Source organism: Grampus griseus (genome assembly GCF_964374135.1).
Source record: "Grampus griseus genome assembly, chromosome: 4".
Classification (NCBI taxonomy): Eukaryota; Metazoa; Chordata; class Mammalia; order Artiodactyla; family Delphinidae; genus Grampus; species Grampus griseus.
This window is the reverse complement of record NC_138997.1, coordinates 7,406,548-7,420,411: the sequence shown is the minus strand read 5'-3', so window position 1 is coordinate 7,420,411 and position 13,864 is coordinate 7,406,548.

Below are 13,864 nucleotides of genomic sequence, written 5' to 3'. Positions count from 1 at the left end.
GAGAAGTTCAAATCAAAACTACAATGAGGTAACCTCACACCACTCAGAACGGCCATCATCAAAAAGTCTACAAACAGTAAATGCTGGAGACGGTTCGGAGAAAAGGGAACAATTCTACACTGTTGGTGGGAATGTAAATTGGTATAGCCACTGTGGAGAACAGTACGGAGATTCCTAAAAAACTAAAAATAGAGCTATCATATGATCCAGCAATCCCACCCCTGGGCATATATCCAGAGAAAACCAAAATTTGAGAAGATACATGCACCCCAATGTTCACTGCAGCACTATTTACAATAACCAAGACATGGAAGCAACCTAAATGTCCATCAACAGAGGAATGGATAAGGAAGATCTGGTACATATGTACTCAGCCATAAAAAAGAATGAAATAACGCCATTTTCAGCAGCATGGATGGACATAGAGATTATCATACTAAGTGAAGTAAGTCAGACAGAGAAAGACAAATATATGATATCACTTATATGTGGAATCTAAGAAAATGATACAAATGAAGTTATTTATAAAACAGAAACAGACTCACAGACATAGAAAACAAACTTATGCTTTCCAAAGGGGAATGGTCAGGGGAAGGATAAATTCGGAGTTTGGGATTAACATATATATGCTACTATACATAAAATAGATAATCAACAAGGCACGGGGAACTCTACTCAATAATCTGTAATAAACTATATGGCAAAAAGAATCTAAAAAAGAATGGATATATGTATATGTATAACTGAATCACTTTGCTGTACACCTGAAAATAACACAACATTGTAAATCAACTCTACTCTAATATAAACTAAAAATTAAATTTAAAAAATCTTTGTCAGAAATTAGCAATCAGAGCCAGAGCTAGAACATGAGCGTTTTCGAAACACAGTCCTGAGATTCAAATGTGCTTCTTTAAAAGGTCAGATCCCGAGAATATCAGTCTTCTCAGTGGAAGCTGTCTTTTTATTAAAGTTGGTGTCCATTTAAATGTAAATTTTTGAGTTATTACTAGAAAGAGTATGTCTAATATCTCAGACTATAGGGAGCAATCTCTCCCCAAAGCTACCTGACTGGGGATACTTCCTGATGAACAGGGATATGCTAATTCAAACAATTTGTAAATTTCAGGAACTGTTTTCAGGAACAGCCTAGCTTACTCTCTGTGACCTGGAACAATGCCCATTTGGAGATGTCAGCATAAAATGAGAAGTATTATATCACTTTCCCCTGTACCTCTGGCTCGTGTATGCACGTGACTTTTTCACTATAAGCCTGTAAAGAAGGTCACTTACTTTCCCGTGTTTCTCATTCTTCACAATTATCACATAAGATGTTTGAAAATATTAAGTAATAATATTATTTGAAGACTCTAAATGCCAAGTGCCCAAATTTACCCTATTTCTTTTTTTCCCCAGCCTTATTGAGATATTATTGACATATAAGCTTAAGATATACAACATGATGATTTGATACCTGTATAAATTGCAAAATGTTTATCATACTAAGGTTGGTTAACCCTTCTGTACCCTCCCATAATTACCATTTTTTTGTGTGTGATCCCTGATTTTTTATTTTTTGAATTATTTTATTATTTTTATTTTTTATTTTTTTATTTTTTGCTAGCAGAGTTGCAGTCCTTTCAGGAGGCTCCAGCAGAGAATCTGTTCCCTTGCCTTTTCAGCTTCAGAAAAGAGCTTACTGGAATCAAGTGCTAGGATGGACTCCCCTGTCTCAGCTTGGATTGTATGCACACCTGTGAACAAATCGTTGTACCCAGGAGAAACTGTTACTCTTCCAAGGCTGGCATGGCTAATGTTTCTACTTCTGGAACCAGGGAGTAGTTTTAACTCCATCTGAACTACATAATGGAATACTTGAAGGGACTAGTTCTCCAGCGCAAACAAGGAAGATGAGGTGCTTTTAGCAGTAGTAGGACTAAGCACTGGTCGTGCAAAAACAAGCAAACACAAAAAACCAGTTGTCAGATTCACAGAGATTCAGAGAAAACACATTCACATTTTTGCTATACAGTCAACCAGGCTGCTCGATCCAAGGGTTACTGAGTACTGAGCACTGGGTGCTGCGAAAGATGCAAAGATAAGCGAGACAAGGTCCTACTCTCTAGGAGCAATCGTCCAAAGCTTTGCTTTCAAACTTTAGTGGGAATAAGGTTCCTTAGGGAACTTGTTTAAAATGCAGGTTCTGGGCTCTCTTCCAGACTTGTTAGGTGATTCTAATACAGGTGATCTCTGAACAGTACTTTGAGAAACACGTGTATAGGAGGTGTCAGCACATACACATACACACAAAAAATGATGATACAAGGAAGAAGTGGAAATTCTCGAGAGTTTTAAATTGTGTGCTCCAAGGGTAAAGCAAGCAGGCCTTAGTCTCAGCTGTGAGAGATGAATGAAGATTTGGTGGCCATAAAGAGATACATTCTGGTTTTTAATAAGCAGAGGAAAGAGCAAGGCATTCTAAGTGAAGCAGTGTGAGTCAAAGCACAGACCCCTAGGGCCCTCAGTCATCCTTTTTAGAGAGTGGTCTGAATAGGATAAAAATTGCATTCTTGGTAGTAGGCTGTAAAAATAACTTAATGCCACCGAATTTGTATACTTAGAAATGGTTAAATGGTAAATTTTGTTATGTATATTTTACTTTTTTTTTTTTTAAGTAACTTAAGACCTATTGGTGGAGGGATTCTATCTACGTGATAGAAATTCGGCTTGCGTCTGGAAGCCCTGATGGTTAGAATCCTCTCAACACTTAAAACACAGCAAGTGATCATGGCCTTTTTTGTTGTTGTTTTTAAGTATTAATCTATTTATTTGGCTGCGCCAGGTCTTAGTTGCGGCATGCAGGTTCTTCAATGCAGCATGTGGGATCTAGTTCCCTGACCAGGGATCGAACCCAGACCCCCTGCACTGGGAGCACGGAGTCTTAACTGCTGGGCCACCAGGGAAGTCCCCAGGGTCATGGTCTTTATCAGCAGGAATGTTGTGCAAATATTTGCTCCCTGCTTAGGCTCAGTCATCAGAAAGGATGGGGGGCCCTGGCACTGGGGCAGGATTCTGGAGGCTCCTGCTCTGCCAGCTGCAGACCTTCTGGCAGAGGTCCCAGGGGAGGGGCAGGGCATCCAGGGCAGTGAAAGGCACTTGGGGGTTCAGGGAAGCAACTGTGTTGCCAACTGAAATGGAAGTGTTTCAATATTTTCAGAACTGGTCTGACTGTATCAGTGTAAACTGGCTGAACATCAACAATATTCCTGGGTGTTTGGGGCATTGTGTTCTATTTCCAGCACCTGTTTAGCTGCAGGAAAGCTTAAAAAGAAGGCTGGATTTGTCTTTTCCTAGCATATCTTACCGAAATGGATCCTCTGCTACAGTTTCACTTTTCCTCTTCTCCAACCTTTCTACCTGCAGTGATCCCCATACACACACTCCCAGGCGCCCAGTTCCCAAGAGTAGACCTCAACACCAACACCTGAGTGTGTTTCAGGTGCTTCCCAAGTCCCCAGATCAGTCCTTCAGCATCTCCCTTACACACCTACCCAAGCTCTTCCCTTATAGCAACTTGCCTGACACCCCACCCAAGAAACAGACCTGATAAATCAAGATGAAGACTTGTACTTCTAAGGATGACCTGTGAAGGCCTCTGTTGTCCAGAGTGGTAGACACACCCCTGTTGCTGTAATTTCCAGGAGAATGGTTGCTGGGGTTAGGAGCTATTTTTGAGAATAGAGTCGTGTGACATCGCTCATCTCTTAAAGCACATCGTGAGGATTTCCACTCGCAGATGACATTTAGTACAGCCGCCCCTCAAATATCTTTGCCCAAAGGAGGCAGGATGACTAAGTAAAATAACATTCACCAAGAATCCCAGAACTCCAGTGACTGCAACCTCATTTTACATGATCTCAAATGTGTCAGTACGTGTTCTGTCTCTAACCCCTTTCCTTTTCCACACTCTCTCTTAGGCAATGAAACAATGGAATTAAAAAGGTGAAGTAGGGCTTCCCTGGTGGCGCAGTGGTTGAGAGTCTGCCTGCCGATGCAGGGGACGTGGGTTTGTGCCCCGGTCCAGGAAGATCCCACATACCACGGAGCGGCTGGGCCCATGAGCCGTGGCCGCTGAGCCTGCGCGTCCGGAGCCTGTGCTCCGCAACAGGAGAGGCCACAACAGTGAGAGGCCCGTGTACCACCAAAAAAAAAAAAAAAAAAAAAGGTGAAGTAACCAGATGCAATCAGGTATCCTGAATTGGATCTTGGAACAGAAAAAGGATATTAGTGGGAAAACTGGTAAAATGCAAATAGATTTCTGTAGTTAATAGTATTGTACCAATGTTAATTTTTTAGCTTTGACAAACATAGTATGTTATATAAGATACTAACATTAAGGGGAAGCTGGGCGAAGTGTACATAGGAACTCTCTGTACTATCTTTGCAACCTTTTTGTCAATCTAAAATTATTCCAAAATAAAATTTTTTTAATAAATTTATTTATTTTATTTATTTATTTTTGGATGCATTGGGTCTTCGTTGCTGCGCACTGTCTTTCTCTAGTTGCAGGGAGCGGGGGCTACTCTTCGTTGCGGTGTGCGGGTTTCTGACTGCGGTGGCTTTTCTTGTTGCAGAGCACGGGTTCTAGGCGCACAGGCTCAGTAGTTGTGGCTCGCGGGCTCTAGAGCACAGGCTCGGTAGTTGTGGCCCACGGGCTTACTTGCTCCGTGGCATGTGGGATCTTCCCGGACCAGGGTTTGAACCCGTGTCCCCCGCATTGGCAGGCGGATTCTTAACCACTGTGCCACCAGGGAAGCCCCCAAAATAAGTTTATTTTTAAGAAAGGTCAAGAAGGAAGATAATCTAGTCCATAATTAGATTCTATTCAAAGAATGACTGCATTCCAATGATACCACTAACACCCTCAGTGTAAAATCTTCCTCCAGGTCATTCAAAGCAGGCAAAGGCAAACTGGCATTCTGGTGTTTTAGCAACAGTCCACAATGCATAATTGTTAAAAACATTACACAAAAAAAGCAGTCCAAAAAACAATTAGAACAAAACACTAAAACATTTTAAAGAAAATATGTTTATATTGATTTAGATTACAGATACGAAGAGAAAAATTAACCCCAATAGTTGATTTACTTTTGAGAATACCTGTGGATTTCATCAAACTGTTGCTTGAAGTACCTCCAGGAATGAGACCAGGGAAAGGAAGGGAAATGTATACGTTTGACTCTATATACTTTTTTTTTTTTTCTTTTTGCGGTACGTGGGCCTCTCACCGCTGGGGCCTCTCCCGCTGTGGAGCACAGGCTCCGGACGCGCAGTCTCAGCGGCCATGGCTCACGGGCCCAGCCGCTCCGCGGCATGTGGGATCTTCCTGGACCGGGGCACGAACCCGTGTCCCCTGCATCGGCAGGCGGACTCTCAACCACTGCGCCACCAGGGAAGCCCGACTCTATATACTTTTGTACTTCATGACTTTGAATTTTCATTTTCTTTTTTTTACAATGAAAATGTATTACTTTTATAATTGTTTAAACAAAGATTTTTTTTTCCAGTAGCAGGTTATGTATCATGTGGAAGAGAGAGCTATGTTTGAAATGGAACACCAGCAACAATTATAACTATAAAATAAGAGAAATGCAGTAATCAAAAAGAAAGCAAAAGAGGGAAGGAAGTTTGCTAGAGAACACATCCAAGATGTTCATGGTGCTTATTACATATAAGATGGATTTTTTCACTTCTGTATTTTGTTTTCTATGATCAATATGTGTTTTTTCATAATTAGTAATATTTTTGAAATTAAAATTACAACCTATACATACATGTATTTATCAAAATTTTGGTACATGTATTATGACACATGCTCCTACGTGGCTCTTTACACCTGAGTAAATGGCAAATTTCATAATATGAATCATAAACTAGCTTCAGAAAAAATTCCTATATCAAAAAAAAAAAATAGGCCTCAAGACCTTGGCCATTGATGCCTAATTGGTTTAGTTTCCTTTTCGAAGTTATTTAGAAAAAATATTTAGCTGTGTACAAGGGCTGCTTTCCAAAATTCTAGAAGTAATGCTCAGGGAGATGCTGTTTGGATATTTCTGTGAAGTGTCTGAAACCAAACATTTGCGAAGTATTTTTGAAAGAAGAACTTCAAACCTCTGGTTTTCTCTCCCTGTGGTTTCTGTTCTCGTCTCCCCTTGAACATCCTTGAGGCACCGCAAACAAAACAAGCCCCAAGTCACCTCCAACCTCTTAGCTCTTTCCCAGTCCCAAAATTCTCCTCCTCCAACCTTGCCCTGGAATAGACAGCTAGTGGGAAGCAGCTGCATAGCACAAGGGAGATCAGCTCGGTGCTCTTTGACCACCTAGAGGAGTGGGACAGGGAGGGTGGGAGGGAGACGCAAGAGGGAGGGGATATGGGGATATATGTATACGTATAGCTGATTCACTTTGTCATACAGCAGAAACTAGCACACCACTGTAAAGCAATTATACTCCAATAAAGATGTTTAAAAAAATTTTATGTTGTATATATTTCAAATATTAATAGAGCAGTTTCATTGGAAAAATAAAAAAGAAACAGGGCTTGATTCTCTCCAAAAATAACTGATTCTCTCCAGTTAGATCTGGAGGAGATTTTGCTTCCCCCACCCTAGGAAAGCACTGGAGCAAGTGGGTCGCATTCTCAGAGGTAAGGGGAACATAAACGCCAGGCAGAGGAGGAAGCTCTCAGGGAAAGTGGTGTGGCAGCACTAGACCCCTGGAGCAGAGGAGAGAGAGATTAGCAGCTGAAGTGAGTGTAAACTTTGGAAGGATATTTAAAGGGGATTTTTAGGAAAGTCTGCCTTGGAATGTGCTGCATCCCCCAGCCCTACCCCAGCACGGCACTCCACCCTTCGTCCCAAAGTCTCTAAAAAACCTGAGTCCTCCATTTATTGGCTGTATGGCCCTGGGCAAATCAGTGTACCTCTCTGTTTATTGATCTCCTCATCTGTAAAACGGGGATATGATTGCACTTACTTTATAAGGGTTGTTGTCAGGATGACCTGAATTAATCCTATTCCATAACTCAGACAACACCTGACTCCACTGTAAGAGCTACATAGCTATGGATGAGTCAGCTACTGTTTTTCTGGGCCCTCATAGTTCAACTAAAGCTGCTTTTAATGTACCCTGAGCAGACTGGCTCAAAAGTAACCCTGTAGGGCTTCCCTGGTGGCGCAGTGGTTGAGAGTCCGCCTGCCGATGCAGGGGACGTGGGTTCGTGCCCTGATCCGGGAAGATCCCACATGCTGCGGAGCGGCTGGGCCCGTGAGCCATGGCCACTGAGCCTGCGCGTCCGGAGCCTGTGCTCCGCAACGGGAGAGGCCACAGCAGTGAGAGGCCCGCGTACCGCAAAAAAAAAAAAAAAAAAGTAACCCTGTAGAATTTGAGCTGCTATTTCAAGTTGGGTGACATGGCCTACCCAGTCTCCTGACCACTCCTTGCTCCCAACCTTAAGCAGCACCAAGTGCTGCTGCTCCATCTTTTATTGATTGATTTATTTTTAAAGTTTTTATTGAATTCGTTACAATATTGCTTCTGTTTTATGTTTTGGTTTTTTGGCCATGAGGCATGTGGGATCTCAGCTCCCCGACCAGGGATCGGATCGAACCCACACTCCCTGCACTGGAAGGTGAAGTCTTAACCACTGGACAACCAAGGAAGTCCCGCTCCATCTTTTAAAGCGTCTCCATCCTCTCCTCTCCAATGCCTTAAGTGATTCACTGACTCTTGCTTAGATGGCTGCAATAGCTACCAACTTGTTCTTCCTTTTCTCAGGACCTTCTAGCCTTGATGTCCTTCAAAATGGTGCTAGAGATTCTCTAGAATACAGATCTGTACGCATCACTCCCCAGCTTAAACCCCTTTGAGCATGTCAGCAGTCACTGTTTTCGACTCAACCTCTGATCCTTAAGTCCTGCTATTTTCCACCCACCTACGTCATCACTGTCAGTAAACTTTTTTCTTTTTTTTTTTTTTTTTTTGCGGTACGCGAGCCTCTCACTGTTGTGGCCTCTCCCATTGCGGAGCACAGGCTCCGGACGCGCAGGCTCAGCGGTCATGGCTCACGGGCCCAGGCGCTCCGCGGCATGTGGGATCTTCCCAGACCAGGACACGAACCCGTGTCCCCTGCATCGGCAGGCGGACTCTCAACCACTGCGCCACCGGGGAAGCCCGTCAGTAAACATTTTGCACTAGCGTGACTCCAGGCTTTTCCATGTGTTCTCTCTTTTGTATGGATTGATCTTCCTATTATTCTTTAATAAGTTGCTATTTACCTTCAAGACACTAATAAAAAATTTCCCTTCTGTGTATAATCTTTCTCAGCAACCCTAGGCAAAACTCGTCATTTCTTCGTCTCTGCTTCCAGGTACATAGCCCTGCCTTTGCACTTAGCCGGTTGTGCTGGAATTGTTTGTTTATGGTCCTGTCTTTCTCAGTGGAATGTGATCCTCTCAGTGACAGAGACGGTGACTAATTCCTTGTTGGCCAGAACCGTGCCCACATGCCTGGCACATCAAAGATGTTTAATAACAGTGTGATGAGTGGATGAATGAATAAATGAGTGGGTCAGGTGACATCTACATTGGTAGGAGAGTAAATACAGTTTAAAAAAAAAAAAGGAGCAAGTAGTATACAGGATCCACCAATAGCCTTGTGACTTTGGGTACATTTCTTATTCCTTGTGCCTCAGTTTCCTCATCTACAAAATGGCAACAATAAACCTTCATGGTTGTGTGATGATTAAATTCATTAATAAACGTAAAGTGCTTAGAAGAGTGCCTGCCATATAGTAAGCACTCTATGTGCATTAGCTGCTGTTGTGTTTTTTTTCGTTTATGGAGAGAAAATTATTGTAAACTCCATGAGAGAGAGGCACTATGTCCTGACTTATCATTTAATTCCTAACATCTGCTACAATGCTTCATATAGAACAGGAACTCAATAAAGATTTGTGAATAAATATCAAAATAATTTTTAAAAGAACAAAAGAGAAAGGAATGAAAAAACCACCAACCAAACAGACAAACCAAAAAGGGCCAATGGGAATGCATTTGGCACAAAGTACAAAGAAGCCGCTAAGTCACCTCAGTTCTTCACCACTGGGCTAGAGGATAAGGTGTACTTGGAGTCCCTGAATCTTTCCTTTAAAAGACAGTGATGGGGAGGGACTTTCCTGGAGGTCTAGTGGTTAAGACCTGGAGCTTCCACTGCAGGGGGTATGGGTTCAATCCCTGGTCGGGGAACTAAGATCCCTCATGCCCCTAGGTACAGCCAAAAAAAAACCCAAAAAAACCCACAAAAAGACAGTGAGAGGGAAAGGGATACTGCATACAGGGAATGATTTAACACAAGACATTAAGAGCCAGGAGAGCCTGTGTTTTCTTCTGCAGCCCACGGAATCATGACCTGCTGAAGCCACATGTTCTGATCCTCAGCTTGATCTATAAAAATCAAACTCTAGGGCTTCCCTGGTGGCGCAGTGGTTGGGGGTCCGCCTGCCAATGCAGGGGACACGGGTTCGTGCCCTGGTCCGGGAAGATCCCACATGCCGCGGAGCGGCTGGGCCCGTGAGCCATGGCCGCTGAGCCTGCGCGTCCGGAGCCTGTGCTCCGCAACAGGAGAGGCCACAGCGGTGAGAGACCCGCGTACCGCAAACTCTAAGTACGTGCATGCCTGCCTGCAACCAGGCTATGCGATCATGACTTCAACAATCACTTGTCACCTGCATTGCAGGAACAAAGTCAAAATGTAAGGGTATTGTCTCAGTTTACACTACTATACCAAATCACCATAGACTGGGTGGTTTAACAACAGCAATTTCTTTCTCACAGTTCTAGAGGCTGGAAGTCTGAGATCAGCCCAGCATGGTTAGGCTCCGGGGAGAATCCTCTTCTGGGTTACAGACTGTTGTCTTCTCATTATATCTTCACACGGCAGGAAGAGAGCCAGCTGGCCTCTTCTTATACAATAAGAGCCTTCGTCATGAGGGTTCCACACTTATGACCCAATTACATCCCAAAGGCCCTACCTCCAAAACTATCACATTGTTATCAGGGTTTCAATATATGAGCTGGGGTGGGAGGTAGATGTAAATGTTCAGTCCATTGAAGGTGATTTGTTTCTTCATGTGTGGAGAGGAGGGGCAAAACTTCATCTCTCCCCATCTTAGGTTCTTGGGTTTCCGGCTGGGGCTCTTTAGCAAAAAGACAGATGAATAAGGGAAAAACAGTTTATTCATGTGTGCAGTACACACCATGTGGGGAAAAACTTAACAGGAAGAGTAACTCAAAGTGGAGGCTGAGAAGTCTGACTTTTCTATAACACAGTCAACAAAGAACAGTACATTTGTAGCAAAGTCACAGGACAAAGGAACCTAGTTTTAGGCTTCCAAGTGCAGCAAACTGTGGGAACGTAAATATATGGGAGGAAACTAATGAAGTCAGGTTTGTCTGTGGATTCCTCTGCTGCTGTCTCTGGGCTCATAGAATTTACCTCCAGGAAAAGGGGAATTTATATCTTGCCTATAGGCGGAAAAGGGAGCAACTAGGGAGAGCCTTTCCTGTGTTCATTGCTTCTCAACTGCCTTAAGCTCAAAATAATGTTTAGGTCAAAGAGGTTTATTTTGTGGTGATGTATTCTGGTCTCCTTCATTTACTACCCAAAAAGGCCAAGAGAAGGAGAAAAATAAATGGGAAGAATTACTCTGTCTCAGTCCACTAGTTTGAACCCCAAACTAGAAAAAGAAAGCCAAGGGAGAAAGTGTAACCAGATTATAAACTCCATGAGGAGACTGTCAAAGGATAAGTTTCAAAAAGTTAAAAATACCATTTTCATAAAAATATATAATGAACATATGTCAAAGATTTTATTCAACTAATTAATAGGGAGCCAGCAAGACGGTTAAGACTGGTTCCTACTTAATGAAAGAATGTTAGCATAAGATTGCTACACTAGATATAAAACTGGTTAATGTTCTTCAAGGCAATTAATTGTAGTCTTTGGAGTTATCTTTTCTAATGGACAAAAATTATTTGCATCTTTATGGGAAAAAACATGTAACTTCACTATGATTGGGCCCTTTAATCAAGAGTAAACAGTGGACTTCCCTGGTGGTGCAGTGGTTAAGAATCCCCCTGCCAATGCAGGGGACACGGGTTTGAGCCATGGTCCGGGGCCGCAGAGCAACTAAGCCCACGAGCCACAACTACTGAAGCCCACGTGCCTAGAGCCGTGCTCTGCAACAAGAGAAGCCACCGCGATGAGAAGCCCGCGTGGCAATGAAGAGTAGCCCCTGCGCGCAGCAACAAAGGCCCAACGCAGCCAAAAATAAATAAATTAATAAATTAACTTAAAAAAAGTAAACAGTGATTTGAACAAGGTATATTCCCCCTAGATTATGAAATATTCCTCGGGTGTACCTGATAAACAATGCCCTCCCATGACATTGAAAGTACACTCATGTTTTTGCTTTATTTACAAGGTTTAAATAATGTTTCTTAATAGAAAGGATTTTATTCTATTTTCTTCACTGCTGTGTTACTAGCACCTAGAAGTAGTGCTCATAGAAAGGAATAAAATAATGCCATTTGCAGCAACATGGATGGACATGGAGATCATCATACTAAGCAAAGTAAGTCAAAAAGAGAAAGATAAATACCATATGATATCACTTACATGTGGCATCTAAAATATGACACAAATGAACTTATCTACAAAACGGAAACAGACTCAGAGTCATAGAGAACAGACTTGTGGTTGCCAAGGGGGAGGGTTGGGGGAGGGTTGGATTGGGAGTTTGGGATTAGCAGATGCAAGCTATTATATATAGACTGGATAAACAACAAGGTCCTATTGTATAGCACCGGCAATTGTATTCAATATCCTGTAATAAACCACACTGCAAAAGCATATGAAAAAGAATATGTATACATATATATAACTGAATCACTTTGCCGTTCACCAGAAACTACCACACCATTGTAAATCAACTCTACTTCAATAAAAAACAAACAAAAAAAAGAAACTAGTAGGCTCTTGATAAATACTTGTTGAATGAATGTTCTAAGAAAGCTTTTGTTAGTTGGTTGTTTATAACGCAGAATGCATTTTCCTCTAACGTAATGTTAGAAATTATGGTGGTTAGGTCTCTGGTCAGCCCACAACTCTTTCTATCCTGCAATGGCACCAAGAGAGCCTGCTGCCAAGGGCAGGAATGTTTTCATGAGAAATACATTCATCTATTCAAAATGGAGAAACAGGGAGTTACCTGACCGTCCAGTGGTTAGGAGTCCACGCTTCTACTGCACGGGGCACGGGTTCGATCCCATGTCTGGGAACTGAGATCCCACAGGCCACGCGGAACAGCCAAAAAAAAAAAAAAAAATTGAGAACCATGGCCACATCTCTCCCACCTCCACACTTACATCCCCTCCAGCCCACCCACCAATCCCTACCCCAGAGACCTTTCTGAGACCTCAAGGTCTCTATTGCTGGACAATGGTATGGGGAATTTCCCCAGCGATGCTGGCCGCTTTGTGCGTGGGCCTGCAGCAGGCTGTGGTTGAAGGAAAAGAAGGAGCAGGGAGCAGGTGGCCTTGGCTTTGAGGATGAGGTGCTGCGAGGCCTGGAACTCTGATTGTGTGACTCCCAGTATTGCTCTCGGTCATGTGCTTTTAACTCCCTTTCTTTTCTTCTGTAGGTTCCAACATGGACTTGCCTGCTTCCCTTTTACTATCACCATCTTATGTTCTGACCAGAGTCTGTCTCTTCTGTGAACCACTGAAGGACAGAATGAGGTAACGGGGTGGGCCTCAAAGTTCCAACCCTCTAATGACGCCTTGGTCTTTATGGCGATCAGCCCCCATCCTGAATCCACCAAGAGTGGCCTCATGGATTTAGAAACTGTGTACCAGGAACCAAGGACAAAGACCAAGTATATATTTATCACATACCCAGCTTCAACACATGGGAATTCATCTGCTTCATCTATACCTCCACCCACTTTTCCCCAGCCCTCACCAGACTATTTTGAAGCAATCCATATTATAGAATTTCATTCATAATATTTCAATGTTTGGGACTTCCCTGGTGGTGCAGTGGTTAAGAATCCGCCTGCCAATGCAGGGGACACGGGTTCGAGCCCTGGTCCGGGAAGATCCCACGTGCCGCGGAGCAACTAAGCCTTTGCGCCACAACTACTGAGCCTGCGATCTAGATCCCGCGAGCCACAACTACTGAGCCCGCGTGCTGCAACTACTGAAGCCTGTGTGCCCTAGAGCCCGTGCTCTGCAACGAGAAGCCACCGCAATGAGAAGCCCGTGCACCGCAACGAAGAGTAGCCCCTGCTCTCCACAACTAGAGAAAGCCTGAGTGCAGCAACGAAGACCCAACACGGCCAAAAATAAATAAAATAAATTTTTTTAAAAAAAATTTCAATGTTTGTCTTTAGAAGATAAGAAGTATAACAATAATACTATTACCACAGGTTTTGAAAGGTTAAAAATAATCCAAAAGATCTGTGCATTGTAACTGTGGTTACATATTGCTAACTTGCCCTCTTAGAAGGGTGCAAGGGGACTTCCCTGGTGGTCCAGTGGTTAAGAATCTGCCTTCCAATGCAGGGGATGCGGGTTTGATCCCTAGTCGGGGAACTGAGATCCCACATGCCACGGGGCAACTAAGCCCGCGTGCTGCAACTCCTGAGCCCACGCACTCAGAAGCCCGAGCACGCAACTAGAGAGAAGTCCGCGTGCCGCAGTGAAGATCCTGCATGCCGTAACTAAGATCTGACGCAGCTAAATAA